At 39.9% G+C, this 12,381-nt stretch overlaps 1 protein-coding gene across 18 annotated transcripts in view; it reads right to left on the reverse strand.

Annotated features, from left to right (window-relative positions):
• Nucleotides 1–12,381, reverse strand: part of SORBS2 (sorbin and SH3 domain containing 2) — a 205,582-nt gene that overhangs the window by 173,660 nt on the left and 19,541 nt on the right. For 16 of the 18 annotated variants that reach the window (XM_032869929.1, XM_032869935.1, XM_032869943.1 and 13 more), the window contains exon 2: nucleotides 263–403. The exons of 1 other annotated variant lie outside the window; for it this stretch is intronic. The gene's annotated coding sequence lies outside the window, so the exon portion shown is untranslated. The remainder of the gene's footprint in view (nucleotides 1–262; nucleotides 404–12,381) is intronic. One more of the 18 variants, XM_032869932.1, reaches the window with a different exon arrangement.

Genomic DNA, 12,381 nt, shown 5'->3' on the forward strand with positions numbered 1-12,381 from the left:
TGTGTGTGTGTGTGTGTGTGTGTGTGTGTGTGTGTGTGTGTGTGTGTAGAGGGGTCAACGTGACAGAGAGCTGGGAGCAAAGTTTAAAACTAAAGCACAACCATAAAAATGCACAGATGCCCCTGCTGTAGTCGGGAACCCCGTATTTACCTGGAAATCGTTGACAGCCTCCGCTTATTCTCACCAGAAATAAGTTATTGAAAAGACCTTAGTCATAAACATATCATAAACCAATTAAATAATTCCAGAATAAAAATCTTACCTACAGGCAGCTGGGGTTCAACAGTTGCTCTCAACAGAGGAAGTAGGAGTCAGTGGCCTTTTACATGTAGAGATTGTTTATTTAGCCCTTTTTAAAAGGTCTTGAACTCCAGAGGTTTAAGATTAAGTCCAATCCAAGTGTCTGAAGGGGAAGAAAAAAAAAAAAAGGCAAGAGAGAAGGCAAATAAGAGAGGAAAAGAATCCCAGCTGCTGGGTGGTGCTACTGTTCTGAGAGCATTTGAGCTATTTTCAGTATTCACAGCAGCCGGAGTTGTCTGCAAAGGGATGAAAAAGCCGTGCCTGAGTGGCTACCTCCCTCCCCCTTGCCCCACGTGGTGGTGGTGGGGGGGTGCACGCACCAGGAAACCCACAACAACTTGGTTCACCGTACAACTACTCATTTAAATTTTGGGGAAAACTGCCAGCGCTATTGGAAATGACAGCAAAAAAAAAAAAAAAAAAAAAAAAAAAATCTTGACTGAAATCTTAAGGAAACACAGTGCCTGGCCATAATCCTCAAGTTTTCAGAATGACTTAACCTGATTTGTTGACACTAAGATGGACTATGTGTGCCTTCTTGAGAGGGAAGAGGTTTCTTCTGACATTTCCTCACTTAGGTGGGTCTTAAAAAATATTTTAGATCTCTCTGTTCTCACCCTATCCTTCTGAAGACAAATGGTTTATTTCTAGCACGCACCTAAATTTCCATTTTCATCAACTATGCTATTTTTGAAAGCTACTGGGTTAAGCTGTTGACATTTCTTATCTGTTGGCAGAGACTGGGGACCATTCAGTGACACGATGAGACAGACACGGATCCTTTGCTTCTGCCTCCAAAGAAGTGATTCAGATTGGGCCGCCAGCAATGACTAGCAGACTTTGCGCCTTCCTTTTGTTTCTAGAATTATAAATTAAGATCTGGGTGTTCTGTGCACTCATTCATTCAGCATTTTATGAGGCAAGTACTTCTGAGCCTCCTCTCTGTCACATGTTCGGAGAATACCATAGTGGGGACAAAATATTGTCCTTGCCTCAGAAGGTGTATAGCACAGAGAGGCAGCAAGAATAAAGAGAATTTGTTGTAATCGTTGATGGCTTCTTTTTCACATGAGGATCTCTTCAAACCTTAGCGACTGGAGATCAGGATTTCTTTCTACTGTGACTGAAGGAAGATACACGATGGGTGGTCATCAGACCAACTTCTGGCTTCTGTGGTTTACTCTGCATTGTACAACACCCCTTAGAAGGAAATTTGTTCCTTCCTACCCAAGGAAACATAGTTAAGTATTAAATCCATGTAGATAAAACCCCTGAACTCTTTCATCTCCCTACTCCTGTAACATAGGGGAGCGTCAACAGTGAGAAAGTACTGCTGAGAGCTAAGAGGAGGTGGGAGAAGATTCTCTGATCCTTCTTTAGCCCAGTGTGGAAACGACTTGGATGTATTTTATAACGAATGTTAGGAAGGGTGGTTACTAGAGGCTCAGATCAGATCCAATTGTTTCTTTGCAATTAAAGAAAGACACTGCAACTGATGATAGAAAATACTGAGGATTATGCATGATCTCTAAAGAAAAACGGTTATATGACTGCTTTTTCAGGTGTGGTAAGATAGTGAAATCCTTCAGCTAGCCTACACTTAGATTAAAATTAAATTAAATTAAAATTTGTTGATTAAAATTTTAAATTGAAATTAAAAAAGAACTATCATGTAAGTTTGAAATAGCTAATCAAAATTTTTAAAATAAGAGTAACTTTAAAAAATGGACAGCAGAGTTTTAGGAGATCTCTATAGGATAATGGATTTTTCTGTTCACTTATTTTAAATGGTCACACTTTACTATGTCTTAAATGCCTGTCCATTTAAAAGGAAGATACGTACTTTACTTGGTCAAAAATGATAGATTGTAAGGCTGGCAAATGCTAGCCTCAGATAGAAATTCTTTTTAATAGTTTTTACCTTTTCCTCCATATAGTAGTTTATAATGAAAAAAAATGCATTAAAAACTGGCTGTCCTTGAGAAACTATTGAAGTTAATAAAACGAAGACTACTAAGTCAACCATTATCTTTAAATTCCAACCTGCCTGCTTTCCACACCAGCACTGAGAGAAGCCCATTGCCTCATGTTTAACTATTCTTAGTCACTTTAGGTCATGGTTTGCAGTTGAATGGACAGTTTCTGACCCTGCTAACTGCTTCCATTCAGCATAAGCCCTGTGTTGCCATGTGAGTCACCATGGTCCCATCATGTCATTCCCCAGTGATCCCAACTGTCCAAACAGTTAGCACCTTTCGACTGATTAGATGTCACAGAATAGTCCAAGTTGGACTTGGATTTTTAAAAATGAGAGGATAACGTATTTGGACTTTTCTACTCACTCAATCTACAATGACTTTTATAAGCGACTGATGTCTGCTATTATCACTGTTGTAAGTCTACGTAGCTGTCCAATATGGTGGATGTAGAGGCTACTGAACACTTAACATGTGGCTAGTCAAAGCTGGGATGTCATGTAACTGTAAAATGCACACTGAGTTTTGAACATAGTATGAGAAAAAGGAATGTAAACTATCATATTAATTTTGATATGGATTATATATTGAAAAGACAATATTTCAGACATCCTAGGTTAAATAAGCTGTTTAGTTAAAATTAATGTCACTTGTTTAATTTTATTTTTTAAAATGTGACAACTAGAACATTTTACATTAAATATGCATCTTGCATTATATTTCTGTTGTGCACTACCATCTTGGCCAGGGGTTCTCAAACTGTAGCAAAAGCAGTTACCTGGAAGGCTTGTTAATACGCAGATTGCTGGATCCCACCCCATTTCTGTTTTGTTGGTTTGGGGAGAGGCCTGAAATTGTGCATCTCTAACCGGTCCCCAAGTGATTCTTAACCACACTTTAAGAACCCACTAGTCTTGAGCCTTTCTATTTAAAGAGTGGTCCACGGACCAACATCAAAGTCATCACAAGATCACTTGGGATCTTGTAGGAAATGTGAAATCACAAGCCTCACCCATACCTACTGAACCAGCAAGTACATCTTAACAAACTCCCCAGGTTATATGTGTGCACATTGAAATTTGAGAGAAACTAATATAGAGTGGGGATTCTTTCCTGGGTACATATGAGGCTTATCTGGAAAATTTTTTAAAATACTAGTACACTGGACCCACCTCTGGAGAGTTTGCTTTAACTAATCCGGTTGAAATCTAACATATCTAATATCCGCCCCGCCCCAGGTGATTCTAATGGAAGAGCACTGAGGGTTTGGTGGGCAGTGGGACCCAGGATCCAGAAACCCAGACAAATTCTGGAGGGGCGGTGAGCAGCAGATGTTTGGGGACTGTCAGGTGCTAGGAGAAGAAGACTTGGACAGAACAGAGCTTGTGGAAACCACACAACCATGGGGTAGATGAGTGTTGCAGCCAGCAGGGGGAGACGGGCAGGAAACATCCCTGGCCTCTGCAAGTCTGACCCAAGTCCCCTGCTGCCCCAGGTTTATTGTTGCAAGGAGACTGGATAAGCCTTTGTCTCTGAGGGAGTAGAACACTAGGCCGAGTGTTCTCCGAGCAGAGATGCAGCCCCCCAAAATAAGAGAAGGACCTACTTAGGAAAAAAAAATGTCATGTAAGTCATGAGTGGGACCAGCAGCCATGTTAAAAGAGGTTCTTAAGCTCTCTATAAAGACAGGACTGGGGGGGCGCCTGGGTGGCTCAGTGGGTTAAAGCCTCTGCCTTCGGCTCAGGTCATGATCCCAGGGTCCTGGGATCAAGCCCCTCATTGGTCTCTCTGCTCTGTGGGGAACCTGCTTCCTCCCCTCTCTCTGCCTGCCTCTCTGCCTACTTGTGATCTCTGTCTGTCAAATAAATAAATAAAATCCTTAAAAATAATAATAATAAAGACAGGACTGGTTTCAGAAGCTCAATCTGCAATAATCTTTCAGAGACGAGGAGGGAAAAAAATGGACAGAAGCGTTGGAAGTCAGTTGAGTGGTACATTTCTTTCTCTCCTCCCATTGTGTGCAATACAAGTTGAGACAGCTCTCAGCTACGCAGTGGTCAAATTAAGAACATTCTATGCTAAGACACAGTTGACACAGACCAAACTGTCCCGGAGGATATCTGTATCTCAAGAGAGGATCTTGATAAATCATGGAATGCCCCATTGTTAGAACCACGAGGCAGATGGTGTTCTGGAGCAGAGAGACCTTTTGTAATTCTTCAGCACACCTTCGTTCCACCTTTAAAGGAGTGAGCACCTTATCTGGAATGATCTCCCCAGTTTTTCAAACCACTGCTCATTTTTTCAGGTGGTACCAGAACAACTGTGTGCTCCAGAGGGCTTCAGAAAAATAAAATCCTCACTGTAAAGGAGAACGTGGACCCACACTGGTGATATTTGAAACTCCTGACAACTATGCAAAGACTATTGTAGCTTCCTTTCTCACTTGATGATTTGGTTGTTTTCAGAAGACCTTAAAAATGTGTAATAATGCTTAAGAATAGAGAGTCTGGAGCCCATGTGTCTGGGTTTGAATCCTGGTCCTGCCACTTTCGTGTGACCGTGGGCCTATTGCTTCACCTTCCTGTGCCTCGGTTTCCTTCTCTGTCCTAGGACTTCACTGGATTATTGTGAGCATTAAAAGGGTTGTCTGAAAAGAAGGTAGGAAAGTCTGGCACAGCCTAAGTGCTATTGTTGGTATAACAACTAAAATACGGTAAAATAACTGAAGGATTCCAAATATGGTTTAGTAATTTTTTTTTTTTTGATACCACAGCGATTTCCAGGGACTTTTATGTGAGTGATCTCTTGAATACATGTGTTTTGAAAGCTTCTTTGAGAGTTGTTTAATTTTTTTTTCCCAAGAGAACTCAGAATTCTCAATTGGTTCCTCGTCACTTCCTATTATTTGCGAAGATCTCAGGAGGAAGGAAGTGAATGTACTTTTCCCATGAATATTGTTTTCTAGGTTACATTCCCCACCCCCGAAGTCCTTTGAAAAGTAAGTTATACTATAAATGTTTGAAGGCTTCAGTGGCCCATGTCAGTTGAGTAGCATTGTCTAATATTCCAGGAGAACAATGTATCATTCTCTTAGTCAAATATTTTAGTGTTCAGGGAAAGGCAACAAGACTGCCTGAAACACTGGCATGAGTTTCAAAGATGTATTGAAAAGGCAGTCAGAGTCTCATACTACGGAGACTATAGACATCAGATAATGAGGATTAAAGGAGGGGGTGGACCCCCACATCAGGCATGTGAAATGCAAAATGAGGGCTAGATTAAGTGTAATAACATCTTTGACGCTTGTCTGCTTCTACCACACGAAACAAAGTAAAGCACCTGCAATACAAATGTTGGTGCCTGGCGGCATCATGCACTTAGTAAATATCAGCCAGGCCATCTACAGGAACCTCCATATGTTGAAAGCTGAGTAAGTAATAAAGCACAGAGGGAGGAATTCAAGCCCAGGAGCTTGGGTGATTTCAGACCAGGCATGCAAGCCCTCTATGCTTGTGCTCTGAAACATAGGCAGAGGGACCAGGCTATAAACTCCTTCTTAACACTGCCATCTATGCTTTTGTTTGAGTGTGTATAAATTACATTTGGCAATCTCTCTCACAATCGACATCAGCAGGTGTAATTGTTTGAAAGCTGTCAAGTCGCATATCCAACTATTTCAACTACCTGGTTAGTGAAGAGAAGCAAAAGTTTTTTAGGAGCTGACATGCCATCATATGTGTCATTATGCAATCTGGGGCTGGACTTTATCAAGTAAGGTGAAAATGCTAAGGAATGGCCAAAGAACTGTTAGCAAATGCAAGAGATTATATAGAAATAACTTCTGAAAACCTGTTAAAACTTTGTTTTCTAGTTAAAACTTTATTGGTTTTATATGTGCTGTCTGAATCCCACATACATTTAAAAAGTACCTCTGCTGTTTATATAACCATGACTTAGCTTTTCTTGATATTTATATTCTATTGAAATTGAGACATATGCAACAGTTGCTAAATATGTTATAAAAATCTTTAAGATAAGCCTTCTGAAAGTGGCCTATTTAAAGCTCTGCACGATTTTCTTACATCTCCACCTACATCTACCTACCCTCTAGCTCCTTTCTTCTAGCTTCGCTGGTCTTTCAGTTCCTAGAATGGGACACATTTAGGCATTTTTCGTGCACCGTTCTCTCTTTCTGGAACACCTTCCCTGCTCAGCCGTTAATGCTGTGCACCTTTTGGCCAAAGTGCCCCTCCCCCAGGAAGGCTTCCCTGATCCACACAAGGTCATGTGTTTTTAACTCTTGAACAATCATATTCTGCATTTCCTTGAGTGTCAGACTTGGTTCCATTTATTTCTGTGATCAATCAGTGTATTTCTCCTCCATTAGCCTACGAGCTCCTGTTTTCCCTTCACATTGTATTTCCCACACATATATTATATTTGCGCCTGGCACAAAGTAAGTGCTTAATGTATATTTTTTGAATAAATGATTCAGTAGGTTCTGAAGAAGGCATTAAGCAACACATGATGACGTCTGTGTTCCATATTTAGAAGCTGTGGGATCCTCTCTTCTACCATGGGCAGAAGGATGCTTGTTATAGATAAGAATGTTTGAAGATGTACTTCTGTACATATTCTTCACAAATTTGTAAAGCACTTTGAAATCACCAAGGTGCAGTATGAAAAATATCTTTTCTGAGGCATTCAAAAAATGAATTAACCCAATAACTCATGGCACATTTCCATCATTAATTACTATGACCATAAAAGCTAATTTTACAAGGATAGTCACACACATAAGTAGTACACAAAATGTTAAAAAAGTGTCCTTAAAACTCAGGGATGATAGGTTAGCAAAGAACAATAAGAAATAGTTGACTAGCCTTCAAAGGTCAGAAGGAACTGTAGATTCATTATATCAAGTGCATAAAATAAACTTCTTCCAAAATGAATGCAAGTTGGAAATGGGAAACTTCAGAGATTGGACATGTTAATAGTTTTTTCGTGTTGTCTGTCCTCGGAGCCAGACCTTCCTATCTCTTTGTGCAACCTCTGTGTGTTCTGCATGGGTTACAGATGTTGCTACAATAACGATGCCCCCAGTTATCAGGTGAAGCCCGGGGCTGCTGGAGCTCCCAGACCAGTCACCTCTGGCTGTTGTTACCACACTTGTTTCCCTCAGTGTGCCTGCAAATATTCTTACCTTTATGTATGCCAGATAGAGAAATTTGGGAGGGAATGCTCTAACCAGCAAGGTCAACCTACTAAAAACAGCAACAATAGTCTTATTCACAAAAGGAAACATAAGAAATTAGATGCTATGGGAGGGGTATGTTAGCAATGTCAAGAAATGAGTAATGATATCTCAATCTTACAGAAAAAGATGGGGAGGCTGTGGGAATCTGTCTAGACTCTGGGAACTGAGCTGGAGCTCAACTGGTCTCAGTGGAAGGTACAAGGGAGTCTGACTGCCTGAAGGGGGGGTGTATTTTGTATTCAGACCTGGGGGTGGGGAGGGACCTCTGAATCGAAGCAGATACTCAACTTTTGCCTTCTAGCAAGGGCCCTTCTTTTCACAGCAAGTATTTCCTTAAGTGGCATTTTCAGTTGAAGTTTCTCTCTGATACATTTCATTTACAGTCAGGTCACTATTTCCATACTTATTACTCTTTAAATAAACTATCTAACACAGTGGTAGCAGACACTGCTTTCTCCTTACTGATAATCTATTTTTGCTTTCATCTTTACTACAGAACCCTGAGAATATGCGTATTTCAAAACTTAGTTTCCCAGATTTTCTTGCAGTCTGTTCTGGCCGACACGCTAAAGGCAGGACACCTCTGGTACACGGTGGGAGCAGGGAGACTCCAGGGAGGATGGCTTCTCTGCCTTTGCCTCTTAACCAGACCCTGCTCCTCTTAGCGGACAGAAATGCCGATTCCGTCCTGGGAGGCACATGCTGAGGGTGGGGTGACAGAGTTAACCCCCTCCCCCACAACCCTGGGCTGCTTCTTGTTTGCAGTAAACCAACCTCTCACTTGGTTAAATGTTGTCTTGAGATAATCTCTTACTTGAAGCTGGACATGTACCCAACCAATCATCTAAGAACAGCTTTCTGATATTAGGCAGGTGGAAAGAGAGTAATAGCCTATATAGTTTCAGAAGTTTTGAAACAACTTCTGGCATCAACGATAAGCCCTTACAACAGGTTGGTATTCAGTTTTCAAGCCTGTTATCACTTCCAAATGGAGTGAAAATTGCCATGACAGACCCTATGTGTTTAAAGTCCTAAAGAGCTGCATCATTTGAGTATCTTTGGTTTTAAATATAGTAGTAATAGAGTTGACACTTTTTTTCCCCCCTAAAACTAACATTGAATGATCAGTGAAATCAAGAGAAATAAGAACATAGCAATAATTTACAGGAAATACAAAACAGGAACCCATTGTTTATCCTGTTCTTAGTGTCCCTGGCCACAGCATTGTTCAGAAAACTTTGAACTTCTACATAGTTGACCCAGCCTTTAAAATCTAAATTGAAGGATAGAATTTGTCCTTGGTGCAGAAAGAGTAATTTTGAGAAGACATTCAAGGCTGATAATATATTGAGTTTGAATATTAAAATATCCTTTAAGATTTCTGCTTAAAATTTTTTTAAATGGCGAATGCTAACAGGCATAGTTGAGGGGAAGGCCTGTTGGATGAGGAAGCCAATAATCTTCCAATTTTAAATAAAGGAAAGAGACTCATACAATGTGGAAATTATTTTAAGCATTCTTGTCTCATGACTTCTGATTAAATACCATAAATTGAAGAAAGGACTATAAATCATAATACATTCCATTTTATAACAGGCAGTCATGTATAAATATTTTGCCTTTCTATCAATATTTGCCAAGAGTGTAATAATTGACAACAAGGTTCTGGAGGCTGTCTGCCAACAATCAAATCTGACTGTACTGCTTCCAACAGTCGGGCTACTTGAATTTCCTCATGCTCAGTTCTCTTATTAATGAAATAAGACTCATAGCAGTATTTGACTCAGATGATTGTTATGAGGAAGAATGACTTAATAAATGCAAAGCTTTTTAAAACAATGCCTGATATGGGGTGCCTGTCTGGCTCAGTCCCTAGAGCATGGGACTCTTGATCTTGGGGTCATGAGTTTGAGCCCCATGTTAGGTGTAGAGATTACTTAAATAAATAAATAAACTTTAAAACAATGTCTGATACAGAATAGGTACTCATTAAGTGTTGATTTTGCTGTTATCATCATGATCTCAATGATTGCACAACACATAAAGTTAAGTCATGGGCTTTGAGGATAAATAGTCATTAGTTAGTTTTCTGGTTCTGCCCCTTATCACCTCTATGATTTGGGCATGGTCTCTGGGTCTCAGTTCCTCATCTGAAAAGTGGGGATACCGTAATTACCCTTCAGCATTATTAAGAGGAGGGGAAACCACAACCGGCACCCCAGCAATCATTAGTAATTTTTAAAAATCAGAAAAAGATCTTGGCAAATATATTAATTAATCTTCACAAATACATGTACTTTTACTTTGTTCATGGGGAAAATTAGACAGATCAGACACACCCAGATACTGAATTTAACTTCCTTATAACATTTCAGGTATCTCATATTCAGACTTTTATGGGTATTTTTCGCTCAATTTTAATTTTAAGTAAGAAACCATGGAATTGTAAAACAACTAGATTAAGAAAATCCCCATCTCTGCTAATGACTTTATCTATGGCTTCAGCCTCTTTAAAGCAACAATATTATCATCATCTTATCTGGTGAGTTAGAAGAAGGCTGAAGAGGAAAGATATTGGCATGAAAAGAAATAACCTGGAAAAAGCATAGAATTGACTTTGTAGGGCCCTCATAAGGGCCTATCATACCCTCAGCAGATGGGAGAAGCGAATTATAATCTCATTCATCTTTGTTACAAACACATCCACTGACTACAATTATAATGAATGATAATTGAACTCTAAGTATCCCTCTATTATAGCAATTATTACATTGTTAAAAAGAAAAAAAAAAAGAATCAAGTCTTTGGAATCACACAGGGCTGATTTCAAAGCTTAGTTTCCCAAGTGGTAAGGAATGTCACTCTGGGCAAGTTAATCTGTCCGAACTTTGATTTTCTTGTCTATAAAATGCAGACAATACCAACTTTTTTAAGGAGCCTTTTGAGGGAATGGAATGAGACTGTGTGTGAAAATCAGTTACTTAGTAAAGAGGCTGCTGCAGAATAGGGTTTAATATACTTAATATTGTTTTAATACATTGTTGTTTCTGTTTATGGGTCTTTTTCTTATGGGACTATAGGCTCCTTAAGGACAGGACTCCCTTTAAAAACGTAAGCACAGCCTGGTCCTAGAAGATGTCTGGTCACTAGAAGGTACTGTGTGCATGTGCTTGTGTGTGTGGGGTGTGTGTGTGTGTGTGTGTGTGTGTGTGTTTATCAGATGAACCAAGACAGGGATACCCTGAATGGAAATCTAAAACAATCACAGACACGCATAGGGGGCTTCATTTGTTTAAGGGAAAATAGCTGAGGGAGACAGGCATTGGCCAATGGAACTATTGTTCTGCTGAATGGACTTAAGTTAAGAGTAAGTAAAGGACAACATTTTCCTCACACAACATACTGAGCAGGGAAAGACAAGCTGTAAGGGACTGGGAAGGTTCTCCGTGGTGATCCTTATGGTACCTGAAGGGATTATAAATAGCATCTTTAAATGGGGCAATTTCTATATGTTACCTTTATTTTCTTCCTTTGTAGAAAGATGGTCATGATTTTGGGTCCATGATTTTTGCCAAGTTTGTCCGATTTCTTCTTTAATTCACAGGAATTTATATAAAGCTCAAATCTTCTAAGTTCTTTCTCAACCCCCTCCTGCCTCCTCCCACATTCTCTCTTCCCGACACAGGGTGTCTCCACCTTGGGGGCTTGTAGGTTTTATCACTCAATCCAGTGATGCTAATCCTAGGTTGACAGCCTTTATGTGGGGTTCCTACCCTACATCTTGGCCTCCAGTATTTCCCAGATATGGCATAGTTTGGAGATTTTCAGCTCCAAGTTTGGCATCCCATATTTCTTACCTTTCATTTAACCTTAAATCATGGCTGGAGGAAACATGACACAACCTACCTAATCGTCCCTTTCACATTTTGACTTTTGGGGTGCACAGGATCTCTTTATAGCAAAGCCACTACTTGGACCAAGAGGCAATCGCAGTGGGAGCGAGAGGGCATCAAGAGTGTATTCTAGATCTGAGATGGGGGAGAAATCTCCGGGGGTCCTGTTGGTCTGTACCCTGAGCACCAAGGTTACTCCAGCACCAACTGCTACTTTCTTTTGCCTGTAAGTAGCTTTAAAACAGATGAGATCCTCATGTCTTTCACACCCGTGGTGAACTAAATTGGAGGGTCACGCTACCCATAATAGTGAACTCATGCAAGTATCAGGGGATAGCTTCAACAGGAACAAAAAAGAGGTTTTCAAAGAGGTAAGAAAATAGACAAAAAGAGTAGAAATTCTCAATAAATTTAGTAAGAAGGGATCCATTGGGGAAAGAAATGAACAGACTATACCTTAAAGAGAAAAGTAAAATTTGGAGCTTCGAGCTTAATAGTAAATATATTTTAATTGAGGCATTGGCCAGACCGTTGAGTAGAATAAGTGATCCTACGATCAATCAACGATCAGAGGACATTAACACTGTTTATGGTAAGTAGAAAAATGGCTTAAGATGAGATAATTTTACGAGAAATTATTTTTATTAATGCAGGGCTCGTTTTGCAAAACTCTCCTAAAAAGTAGAAACCCATAGTGGAGTTTATTTTATAGTGTTATATTAGGATGGACTTACTGGGCAAGTTTTACAGATACACCCTGTAACAAATCCTACCTACAAAAAAAAAGACAAAGAGGACGGAATTCAGGTCGTCCTTAAATTCGCATATACAATAGTGGGTAAGGGAAGAAGGAATTGGAAAGGTCTTCGCAAACGATGCCCATCTCTCCGGGCCAAACCTGAGCTATAAATTGCCACAGCTCTACCATTCTGTAACCCGAACTCTGTTTTTC

The sequence above is a fragment of the Lontra canadensis genome, unplaced genomic scaffold, assembly GCF_010015895.1.
Source record: "Lontra canadensis isolate GAN:19392208 unplaced genomic scaffold, GSC_riverotter_1.0 scaffold39, whole genome shotgun sequence".
Taxonomy (NCBI): Eukaryota; Metazoa; Chordata; class Mammalia; order Carnivora; family Mustelidae; genus Lontra; species Lontra canadensis.